Source organism: Cupressus sempervirens, chromosome 3 (assembly GCF_028749045.1).
Source record: "Cupressus sempervirens isolate cs-2001-9-10 chromosome 3, ASM2874904v1, whole genome shotgun sequence".
Classification (NCBI taxonomy): Eukaryota; Viridiplantae; Streptophyta; class Pinopsida; order Cupressales; family Cupressaceae; genus Cupressus; species Cupressus sempervirens.
In genome coordinates this window covers 249,948,063-249,961,378 of record NC_143120.1, presented here as the reverse complement: position 1 = coordinate 249,961,378, position 13,316 = coordinate 249,948,063, and positions in this window count along the sequence as shown.

Here is a 13,316-nt window from a genome sequence, read left to right as displayed (position 1 = left end):
GGAGAGATTCTGAGAGAGGTATCTATCAGATTATGTCCTTATGGGAGTAATCTAAAGGCATGTCTAGTAGTCCATCAGCTGAGAGAAGATGCCTCCAATTGGTGGCATCAGGAGGAGACTATAGGAGGAGTGAGGATGGATACCCTCACATGGGAGTCATTCTTGGAGAGATTTTGAGAGAGGTATCTATTAGATTACGTCCTTATGGGAGTAATCTAAAGGAACATCTAGCAGTCCATTAGCTAAGAGGAGATGCCTCCAATTGGTGGCATTAGGAGGAGTGAGAATGGATACCCTCACATGGGAGTCATTCTTGGAGAGATTCTGAGAGAGGTATCTGTCAGATTACGTCCCTATGGGAGTAATCTAAAGGCATGTCTAGCAGTCCATCAACTAAGAGGAGATGCCTCCAATTGGTGACATTAAGAGGAGACTATAGGAGGAGTGAGGATGGATACCCTCACATGGGAGTCATTCTTGGAGAGATTTTGAGAGAGATATCTATTAGAGAACTTTAGACAAAAGTAGATAGAGAAGTTTCATTATCTATATCAGAGGGGCCTTATAGTAGCTCAGTATGAGAGCAAGTTTCTCTAGCTCCTTCTTTATGTTGAATACATGAAGGACAAGAAATTGTGAGTGCATCGCTTTATCATGGGTCTGAATTTCTCACTTTAGGGTCCAATTTGTATGGCCTTCCCTACCACCTTCACACAGGTAGTGGAGATAGCACTAGTTGCTGAGGATACTCGAGGTAGGCAGGAGTTAGGGGACCGATCTTAGAATCGAAACTCTACCTGGCAGAAACCCCCTTGGAAAGGGAATTAGAACTATACACCAAGATCGTCTAAGGGCTAACAATCTCAATAGTAGTAGTAGCAGGAACCCTCACAGGGTTATCAGGTCTCCAAGCCCAAGCAGTGGCATTCATAGCAGGATCAAAAATTACATGCCCCACAGCCATAGTCAGAGAAGACTCAACAATCTTCTAGGGGTGGTTTCAGTGGATCTAGTAGGTCAGGAGGCCCACAACAATCTAGATCTTAAGGTGCACAATCTTATACATGAGGACCAAGTTACACTTGTGGTGGCATGGGTCATATTACTAAAGAGTGTCCTCAGGGAAAGTACTCCAGTGGTCAGAGAGGGGCATTTTCAGAGCCGATAGTTGGCGAAGTGGGTAGGTCTCATAGAGTTTTTGCAGTAGTTGATAACCGCCAAGCCAAGCATCAGGCTACAATTATTGAGGCTATAGGTGGAGTCAAATGACTAGTTAGCACTGGAGCCTATCTGTATTATTGCCCGACGGACCCTAGCACTTTGAGGTCGAGAGCTACACCAGGTTAGGGTCTAGTGAGATTGCTATGATGAGGTTACGGCTTCATGGGAGGATGTGGCATGGAAGTGATCTCAGTATCCATATCTTTTGATGAACTCCAGGAGGAAGTTCATGCCTAGAGGGGGAGGATGTGAGGCCTCACCCCGACCCATCCTAGCATCGATGATACATTATTATTTTGATACTCATGACTCGATATGTTAGAACATTACTTGATGCACTAAACATTATTATGCTATTTATGATGTGTGATGCCTTACTTTCAAATATTTGATTTGTCATTTAATACTTTATGAACATGTATGATGATGAAGTGAATGAATGCAAAACTAACACTTTGATTTTTCAAATTTTAATGAATAGAATGAGATAAACAATTGATTTGTAGAAAATGGATGTTTTAATTTACATGAGTTTCTTGATACATTATATGTGTGTGTGTGTGTGTGTGTGTGTGTGTGTGTGTGTGTGTCTATGTGTTTCTTGAACTACTGTTGTGTGCAATGAGTGTGCAAAAAATTTAGCTGGGAAACCCAATGGAAAGATGGAACTAAACCCCTTGTTAATTTGTGCTATCTTTGCATTGTCTTTCTTTGAAGGTGGTTAATTGGTCTTACTATTCTCCTAGCCTTTGTTTGTTTCCTTTTAAGTCCTTAAGGTTTAAAATCATTAAATTTAAGTACCCTAAGGGTAACGATATGGGTGGGGAGCACTTTCCAACCCCTTAGTCTCTTTGGTTGACTTTTAGAGTCACTCAAAAACCTTATTTTTGGTTGATTGCAAAAATTGATTGTTTCCTACTTGAGTTGGTGATGTAGACACCTAAAAACCTTTAGAAAATAAAGTATTTTTATTTTTTGAAAAATTCCTGATGACATCATCATTTATTAATTAATTAATTATTTATTTTATTTATTTATTTTTATGCCATTAAATCCCTTTATCTTAATTAAAAATATTTAATTAAGGAATCCCTCCCAAAAATGTTTAAATCTTATTTAAACATTATTTCCTTATTTATTAATTATTTAATTAATAAATTGACCAAAAAACCCAAAATAAATAAAAAAATTATTTTTTGCCCAAAACTTGGCCAATTTCCTTAAGACCACTAACCTCTTCCAAAATCTTCTAATCCTTCTTTAATTTTAATTAAATGCTAATCCCATCATTTCCTACCCCTAATCCCAACTCAAAATATTTAATTAAGATTAAATATTAATTTTTATGTTTATTAAAAAAGTTTTAATAAATATATCCTCAACCCAAACCCTTGAAATAAATAAAACTTTATTTATTTCCTAAAAATCTAATTTATCCTCATCCTAAGAAGTTCTAGACTCTTCTAGAAAGTCTTCATCCTCATCCTAGGAAATTCTAGACTATTCTAGAAAGTCTTTATCCTCATCCAAAGTCTAGACTCTTCTAGAAGATGTCTTTAAACCTAATCCTAATCCCCTCCTAACCTTGTCACATTCCCTAAACATGGGTTAAAACTTACTAACCCAAGCCAAAGTTAACAAATATCTCCTCCTTCACCCACCCTCATTAAATGCCATCCACTTGCCTATCCCTAAGCTAATCCTAAACCATCCTCTAATCATTTTCACAAGCCTAAGCAAGCTTAAAACCCTCCTAATCAAGCCCAAGTCGAAATTGCTCTCATCTCCCTCAAAATATCTCAGCCATAAAATTTTATGAAGCCCACCAGGCCATAAATGACTCTTCCAAGCTCTTTTATTGCTCTTACAAGTCATTATGAGGGTCTTTATGGAGATTTTATCCCTTGAGCCTCCTTTGTTGACTCATCCTTCCCCTTTCCTCCATCCTCTCACCATGTGACATGTGTCACTCCTTGATTGGCTGTAAGGAAGCACAATCCATGTGCTCTCCTCTCATGCAATCTGAGCCCTCCATGAGCTTTTTCCCATCCTTGCATCTTAGCCCTCAATCCCTCAAGCCTCTTGCCTATAAATTGGATCCTCCCCCTTTGCAAAATAACACAAATCCATGAAGTAAAGTCATAATGCCATTTTAAGAAGCCATTTTACATCAAAACCATACACTCACACCCAAATTCCAACTCCATTTGAAGCCCTTTTTGAAGCATAAGCTTGAGCATACATCCTATCTATTTAGACAAAGCCACTCAACAAGAGAGCTTCTCATTGAGAGAGTCCATTAATGGCTCATATTCTCAATTGAGAGTTCATCTTAGTCTATCTTGAAGTTTATGAATTTTTTTTAGTTTGTAGAAGCTTTTATTTAAATTTGGTTTCTATTAGCATACTAACATTGCTCATATACAGGTGACTCAAACTCCATCTTGAGGTTACTTGAAGTCTAGTTGAGTTAAGGATCATACTTAGAGGCAATTTGGAGTAATTTTGGAGTTGTTACCCAATCTCTAGTTTTTAGAAAAGGTTTGAAGATTGAAGGAAAAAAGGAAAAGCTCTTCTAAACTCACCATTTTGCCATAACTTTTGTGAAGGTAGGAGTTCTTCACTACTTGAATTGTTTCTTCATGTTGTTCATTCTTGAATCATGCATAAGGCATTGTGTTGTTCTTTTTATTGTTTGCTTGTGTGATTGGGTTGATTTGGAGGGATCTTAACTTTTTTCTTGATGTTATTCTTATGCTTGCCTTGATGTTTTGTTTTTGAGGAGATTTCATGGGGATTGTTTTGGCATCACTCACCCTTGGGTAGGGAAGAAGTGGCCATGTATGGGGGGAGGGCCTTAGTTGGACCTCAATAGTGTAGAGTATCCTCTCATGGTGAGAGGAGGGAAAGAGGGTAGGGTGTATGGGCCCCTACTTGTCATCTCATACCTTGTATAAAAATTTGAATTCTTGAAAAAAGGAAGGAATGAACACCTTTGTTATATTGGCCCCAAAAGGGCATTTGTAGAAGAAAAAAAGTTCTTAAATTTTAGCCCTGAAAGGGCTATGTTAGGGTATGATGATTGACTTCTCCTATTGAGAAAATCCACTTCCCCACTATTTTTGGTTTAATGTTGAACCTATTGTGAAAAACTAGGTTGGGAATGCATGCTTGAATTGTTCATCTTATTATGTTGTTTTACCTCCATGTTGGTTCTTGTCCTTCCCATGGTTTCCTTGGTGCATTGAAGAAATTGGAAAAGAACTCTTACGAAGGACCAAGAAGAGATTTCATTTGAATTGTAACCTTATGTAAAAATGTATTTTAAATTTTGATGTATTTGGCAAGGACGTCGGATTTTCTTATTGGTTCTTTCCCAATGGAGCCTTGAACTAGGTTAATTAATAATAGAGAGAAAATATTGAGAGAAACTTCTTGCATTATATCTTATGTTATTTCAATTCATGTGTATATGTGTGGAAGGATAGATTAAATGGTGATGCTTAATTATAACATTTCCTTTCAAATTTGATTATGTTAAATAAGGAATTTGTCATGTTGAATTTTCAATCAAATTTCATATGTTTCGAGAGATGCAACAATTCCCTGTCATTGATTTAATGAACTAATTCAATCATCTTGATAAAACATGTAATTGGTAAATCCCAATTAAAAGGGAAGCATACACCCTTTTTTAAACCTATTTGCAAAACACAATATTGAAAAAAAAAAAAATGCACTTCATTGTTATTAACACCTATCAGGAAAACAAAATATACCTCTTTAATAGTTATACAAGTTTGTCAAAAAAAAAGCACACAAGAAAAAAAGAGACACTACAAAAAGTTTAGCTTAAAAAAAAAAAAAAACATGTATTCCCCTAGGAGCTTTTTGCTCTCTAGAAATTGTATGGGAGAGCAATTTTAAACCCCCCTTGGAAACAGAGAATATGCCTAAAAGATTCTCTATTAAAAGAAAATTAAAATTTAAAATTATATCTATTATTAATTATAAATGATAAACTGAGTATGGAAAATAAACCTTGTCTAGAGAAAATAACAAAATATATATATAATACAACTCTTACCTTATGTCTCAACCATAAAAATTTTGGCAATAACTTTATCCTCCTCCCAATGAAGGTGGCACCATGAATTGATGGAAATGAAGGCCTAAGAAATCATCACAAAATTTAATTTTCCCCACCCCAGATTTTACTTGGCGCAGGTAAGAGGAACAAGTGGATTGAACATTAAATATAGTCTTGACAACCCAACCACTGCCAGATTTACTTCCATACATAGTTCTTCCTCATGCTATCCTTGTATAGCATTGCCCCCACTTGTATAGCATTGCAGATTTACTTCCATGTCAGATCGACTGACATGTCCTTGCACTGGGTTTTTGTGGCAGGCATAAAAAGTGGGATCACCCAACTACCACGCCCCCGCTTTACTCCTCCTTCTTACCCCCTACGAAATCGGCAGCCTGGGTCAGTGAGTTGTATGCATGGATGGGAGGGGAGGGGTCTATTGGGACATGCATCGTAGGTGGGACAAGCCACCTAGCCGGGTCGCATGGTCCATGCGCTTTAAGCGCTCGGGATTGGGTATAGCGGGGGTTATGGGTAGTTTAGGGTTTGTTATATTTTTAATTACATTTTAGTATAGATCGCATTTGGGTTAAGTTAAAATTGTTTTTTTAAAATTTAGTTTCAATTAGTATTATGGTGATAGGGGTTAGGGTTAGATAAGTTGAAATGTTAGTATAATTATAGTTGCTTAGTAAATTATCAATTTAAATAAGTGGATATTTAAAACATACTTTTGTAATGTCGTATGAAGGATGATAGTTTAGTTTTAATAATTTATCCTTAGGTTAGTTGTTTTATTACTTAGTTAAGTTTTGTTTTAGATAATATTTATTTTAAAATTAAGGTTGCATTAATTTTGTTTTAAATTAAGGAACATTTAAATATCAAGTTAGTTTTAGCATTAAAGTTAGTATGGTGTAGATATTAGTTTAGTTGTTTTATATATTTTTTTTAAAGTTTTAATTTAAGTTAGTGTCAAATTAAGTTAGTTTAGATTTACTTTAGTTTAAGTTTTTAGTTAATATTAGTATATTGAGAGAAAAAAAAAAAAAAAAAGGATAGTATTTACTTTGAATAATGGTATAGTCAATGTTATTTATTGTAAGTTAGTTGGATTAATGAGATTTAATCTAGTTAAATTTTGTTTTAGTTAATATTTATTTTTAAGATCAAGTTACATTAATTCAGTTTTAATTTAAGGATTGCTTAAATTTTAAGTTAGTTTAAGTTTAATTATGATGTTATGAATTAATGTTATTAATGTTATAGATTAATTTAGTATTTTTTTTTTGGTAGTGAATATATGTTAAGTTAATAAGTAAGATAGTTGTTTTTGTTTTTTGGTATCATCATATTTAGTTTAATTAATTTTGTGTTATAATTAGGAATGTCTTTAATTCTATTATATTATAGATTTATAGAATTTTGAAATGTTAATTAAAGCTTATAAGAGGATGTAATGTTGTTCAATTAGGAGTTCTTTTGAGTTCAAGTATTTCAAGATAGTTAGTGTGGTAATTATTTAAATTATCATTCAATAATTTTAGATATAACATTGTAAAAGTAACGTAATAACGAAATCAAATGTTGATACCAATTTAATAACAAGAATATAACTTTATCTATGTATTTCTTCTCACGATTATAGACTTATGATGAAATGTAGTGAACCTATACTTTAACTGTGAAAAAACTTATCAAACTTAGTGAATTTAGTTATTACATTTAAAAAAATTGTGTGTGTTTCCACCCTATATTTTGGGCATGACACACACCTTAGTTTTGTATGTCTGAGACTCTAATAGCATAGATAGGCAACATGGGTCTCAATACTTTGATGATCATAGTCTCATCTTCAATAACACCATTTTCTCCTCTAATAGCATTCACAACAAATTTGATTCTTGTACAATACTAGACTATAGTCTCACCTTCTTGCATTCTCATGTCATTGAAATTTCCTCTTAGATTTTTAGCTTTGGCTCTAGAAACATTCTTGTCACCCCCATAAATCATCTCTACACAATCCCACATCTTCTTGGCAAAATTACATCCTTTGACGTCATCAAACTCTTAGCAGCTTAGGGTAGATGCAAGCTCTAACATTGGTTGAATATTTTTCTTCTTCTTCTTTTAGATCATCAACAGTAGTGCCTCTAGTAGGATCAACATGCTCAATGTTAATGGTAGATTGTGCATAATCTTCAAGTCCTCCTAGATGTAGCTTCATCAAAATTTTCCATGTAGGAAAGTTTTATTTGTTCATTTTGGGCACCTCCTTTCCATACATCTTGATCTTTAGCTTTTATTACCTTCAAACTATTTCCTCACAAACACCAAAATTCTCTGATACTAATTACTATAATTCTTTAGAATAACTGAGAGGGGGAGGGGGGTGAATAAGTTATCCAAGGTCCAAATGTACAAATATTTTTTTTTAGTATTTAATAGATTCATATCCATAAACTATATCATGATTGCATCCATTAGAAAATCCAATACCCTAACTTAGTAGGTCACTATCCTAGGTCAAAATAACTTTGCAAAAATATAAGTATGAAATACCACAAACTCATTCATGTAATTTGACACAAGGATTTTAGATGGAAACCTAATTTTGGAAAAACCACTAGTAACATGCTACCAATTTTCACTCTTCTGAAGTGATGCCTTGTTAAAGGCCAACCATGTTAAAGGTTACAATACACACTGTTAAATGTGACCTAGTTAAAGGATTTCAATTAGCCTATTAGGAGTGAGCCTTGTTAGAGGACTTTAGAACATAAAATTAGAATGTCACCAGGTTGAAGGATTTACAAATGACTATTAGGTCAAGCTTAATCCAAAGGATTTATCTAGACTGATACAGTTCTTAGAAAGTAATAGTAGGAATTGATCTGATAATAAAATACAACTCACTAGCATATCATAGATCAGTGGTTCAATCCTCCATTCTACTTGGCATTCATGCTCTTCATCTCTTACAACTTTTTCACCCTTCAAGCATTCATCGCCTTAAGCCTTCTTGATTTGTATGCCAATTATAGACTCTTCTATTCAAGCACCATATGAAGCAACACCCTTGACTTCTTGTTTTCCTTAGGTTCTCACACATGACAATTTTTTCTTCTAGACTTGTATCTCTATAAATAGAGAATTTAAGTCTCTCTTTTTTAACAACAATTGTCCATTTTAGGGTTAGGTAAGATTCAATAAATCTACCCACTTTTTTTTATTTTAGTCCCTTCTACTAACTTCTCTTATAATCTTCCTTGAATTCACCTCAAAAAGGTTTATCTTGAATTTTGTGCCACTAGCTCATCACACTTATCTTCCACATGCTTTACACAATTCAAAAAATCAAATTAGTTAACTTAGATTCATCAAATTTTTTATTTAATACTTTTTTCTATCACTCAACATACACCTTGTTCACTCAGCAATAAAAATATTTTGATGCTCGACATCAACTATGTCTTCTCAACTTAGTCACCACTCTTATTTTCTTGATGCTCGATACTTACTAAATTTTACTAATGCTTGGCACCTACAATATTTTTTGACACTCAACACATACTAAATTATTCTTGTTCTGAGCTAAGACACATACTAAGTTTTTTGACACTCGACACATACTAAATTATTCTTGTTATGAGCAACACCCTTGACTTCTTGTCTTCCTTAGGTTCTCACACATGACAATTTTTTCTTCTAGACTTGTATCTCTATAAATAGAGAATTTAAGTCTCTCTTTTTTAACAACAATTGTCCATTTTAGGGTTAGGTAAGATTCAATAAATCTACCCACTTTTTTTTATTTTAGTCCCTTCTACTAACTTCTCTTATAATCTTCCTTGAATTCACCTCAAAAAGGTTTATCTTGAATTTTGTGCCACTAGCTCATCACACTTATCTTCCACATGCTTTACACAATTCAAAAAATCAAATTAGTTAACTTAGATTCATCAAATTTTTTATTTAACACTTTTTTCTATCATTCAACATACACCTTGTTCACTCAACAATAAAAATATTTTGATGCTCGACATCAACTATGTCTTCTCAACTTAGTCACCACTCTTATTTTCTTGATGCTCGATACTTACTAAATTTTACTAATGCTTGGCACCTACAATATTTTTTGACACTCAACACATACTAAATTATTCTTGTTCTGAGCTAAGACACATACTAAGTTTTTTGACACTCGACACATACTAAATTATTCTTGTTCTGAGCAACACCCTCGACTTCTTGTCTTCCTTAGGTTCTCACACATGACAATTTTTTCTTCTAGACTTGTATCTCTATAAATAGAGAATTTAAGTCTCTCTTTTTTAACAACAATTGTCCATTTTAGGGTTAGGTAAGATTCAATAAATCTACCCACTTTTTTTTATTTTAGTCCCTTCTACTAACTTCTCTTATAATCTTCCTTGAATTCACCTCAAAAAGGTTTATCTTGAATTTTGTGCCACTAGCTCATCACACTTATCTTCCACATGCTTTACACAATTCAAAAAATCAAATTAGTTAACTCAGATTCATCAAATTTTTTATTTAACACTTTTTTCTATCACTCGACATACACCTTGTTCACTCAACAATAAAAATATTTTGATGCTCGACATCAACTATGTCTTCTCAACTTAGTCACCACTCTTATTTTCTTGATGCTTGATACTTACTAAATTTTACTAATGCTTGGCACCTACAATATTTTTTGACACTCGACACATACTAAATTATTCTTGTTCTGAGCTAAGTTTTTTAAACTTACACTATTTTCTCGGCCAGGCATGGCAAACACTTTTTATGAAAACTCTTCTTCTAGGCTTAGCTTAAGTAACCATTTACTTTAGCCTTAAGTAGATCAACAATACATGATATCATCAATACCCTACTTGGTCTTAGTGCTCCTTTTATACACCAAATAACTCAACCTTTCTCTAAGTACTCTTGTGATCATATCTTTTCAAATCCTCTTCATCAATCAAACAAATGATAGAATTCAAACCAAAAAGCAATTGTCCTACCAATAAGTAGTAGGTTTGACATCAATGACAAAATAATGATTGTTCAATGATAGGTTCCACACTGCAAACAATCTCTTTTCAACATAAGAAAGAAGAATGAGAAGAGTAAAGGAAGAAGAGAATGACACTTATACTTGAATGATATATTTTTTATATAGGGAGCAATAACCCCCAAAAGGGTACCCAAATCTCCTTCAAGATAACATCAAAGAAGTTGAAGAGTGCCCATTTTTTTCTTGAGAAGGTTTTCCCATAGATCTTGTGCAATACTTTCTACTATGGCCTTGCAATAATTTCTACTATAGTCATGCAATACTTTCTACCATGGCCATGCAATACTTTTCTAGTATCATACAATACTATTCACCACTATAGTGTGATTATTTACCAACATCATATGATACTCTTCACTACTATAGTAGGATAATTTACCAATATCACACAATGCTAAACAAATATCACCCAGGTTTAGAACATAAGTCCAATTAATCATCTAAGAGGCAAAGTAGGGTTATAACCTCCATGTTGGGGAGTATGAAAACCACAAATCTTAAGGAATGATCACTCTAAAGCATAAAAGAGATCAAAGAACCCTCACATAATAGGATGAAGAAGAAAACACATATATGCAACTAAACCATAGTATCTCAACCAAAACATGAATGTAAGAAACATTGCAATAAGAAGGAATAAAGAACCACAAGATATTCTCTCTAAATATGCTATAACTAAGTCGAAAAAACTATTCTCATTTCCTCCCTACCATAATGGCATCATGAGACCTCAAAGGCCCTAACTGTACCCTTGAGCATGAATTTCAAATTTCCATTAAGATAGTTGGAGTTTTCTTATGAGATCATTCTTTCCAATAACCATCAATTAACATCATACAAACAAGTACCTCAAACATGAAAATCTACCAAAAGCATTACTAATCCAAGAAGTGGTAAGAAACATCATCTAGAAATATGATACAGCATCATGATAAATGAATGCATTAAGTAACATGCTAAACATCATCTAAACATGATATCAATGCATCCAAGATAAAACATAAATCAAAAGGAAACATACTCCAAATACACCAAAGTACCAAGTTAATATCTAGCACTAGCCTCAAACTAAAAATTAGACCTTCTTTGTACACTAGTCCCTAGTAGTGGTATAGGTAGCTATGCCTCCCAACCACGTGGTACCCTTAGGTCCACACCCTCCTATTAGAAATGTTTAGAATAGTTGACGAGGGGGTGAACCAATTACTCAAGATCTATATGTACCACTTGAATAATTAAACATTAAACACATCATTATTTTGCTAATCTTCTTGTTGCTTGGTCTCTACTATAAAACTATCATAAACTTAACTTGCATTGCATAATGAAAACATCATCAAATGTAAAAATTTAATAAAACATTCATCATAGTTTGACACTAGGATTTTACATGGAAACCCAATTCGGAAAAAACCACCAGCAACATGTCACTCTTTTTCACTCTTTCAAAGTGAGCTCTTTTAGGAGCCAACCATGTTAAAGGTTTAAAATACACACTATTAAATATGACTTGGTTAGAGGATTTAATGTGTACACCCAATTTGGGAAAACCACTAGCAACATGTCACTCTTTTTCACTCTTTCAAAATGAACTCTTTTAGGAGCCAACCCTGTTAAAGGCTTACAATACACATTGTTAAATGTAACCTAGTTAAAGGATTTAATCACCTTGTTAGCAGTGGCCTTGTAAGAGGACTTTGATCATTCCATTTAGAATGTCACCTAGTTAAATGTTTTACACAGACTATTAAGTCTTCAAATGATTGTTAGGTCAACCTCTGTTAAAAATATTTCAATACAAACTATTTACAATGATAAGAAAGAAAAAAATTGGTTTTGATCTATGTGATTATAACTCACTTTTTCTCATTCAGATCTCAGTTTGATCCTTATATTGTTTCACTAATAAGATTTTCATTGTCATCTCTAATTTTGATCTACTTAGACACCCTTCAGGCAATGAATCCACTCTTCTCATTAACCCTTAAGTCTTTTTCTCAAATACACTTATCAATAACAACATTACATCTATAATATTTCTCCTTTATCTTTACATTCACACTCACTTTTGTGTTACTAGTCAACCTTTCTGTATAAACAAACTCTCTTATTCTGACTAGTTGGTCTTGGCAAGGCTTGACTAGACACTGCACCAAAAGTTTGGCTTAGTATCACCTTAAATAGGAAATTTGTGCATTATTATTTTCTACATATACCATAGATCTTAGGGTTTACGATCAAATTCAACTCGATTCAATGTAAATGTACATCTTCATGATCATCCTCTAAAAACTTATCTAGAATCCTTGTGTTAGGTCTTTACCTAATCAACACCTTTAATTTAATGATCCAACTCATCAATCTTATCTTCAACACATTTTACATCTCCTAAGAAATCAAATGAGTTGACTTGATCCTACAATTTATTTGAATTTGATCTTTTACTATCACTCAATAATCACTAATTTCTAACAATCAGTCAATATAGAAATACTTGGTTATTGTTTAAGCTTTTTGGCTTAGTATCTACTAAATTTCTTAGTCGATGCTAATACTCAGTCAACAATAGATTTTCTTGGCACTAACTATGGCTCAGTTGACACTAGCATTACTCAACACTCCTTAGTATTTTACTCTTCTTCTCGACTTGGCTAAGATTTCTTGACATAAATAATTACTTTTCTTTATCAAAGTATATCTAATCAAATTTCCATTGTAACTTCCTTTTCATAACTTCAACCTTTCATCTAGGTGCTATAGTTATGAGTAACTCTCAAATCCTCTTCATCAATCAAATAGATATGACATTTATACTAGATAGCAATATGTCTCATCCAAAGATTTGACATCAATGACAAAACAATAATTGTTCCATTTGTAATTTTCCAACACTACCATGCTCATGGAGATACT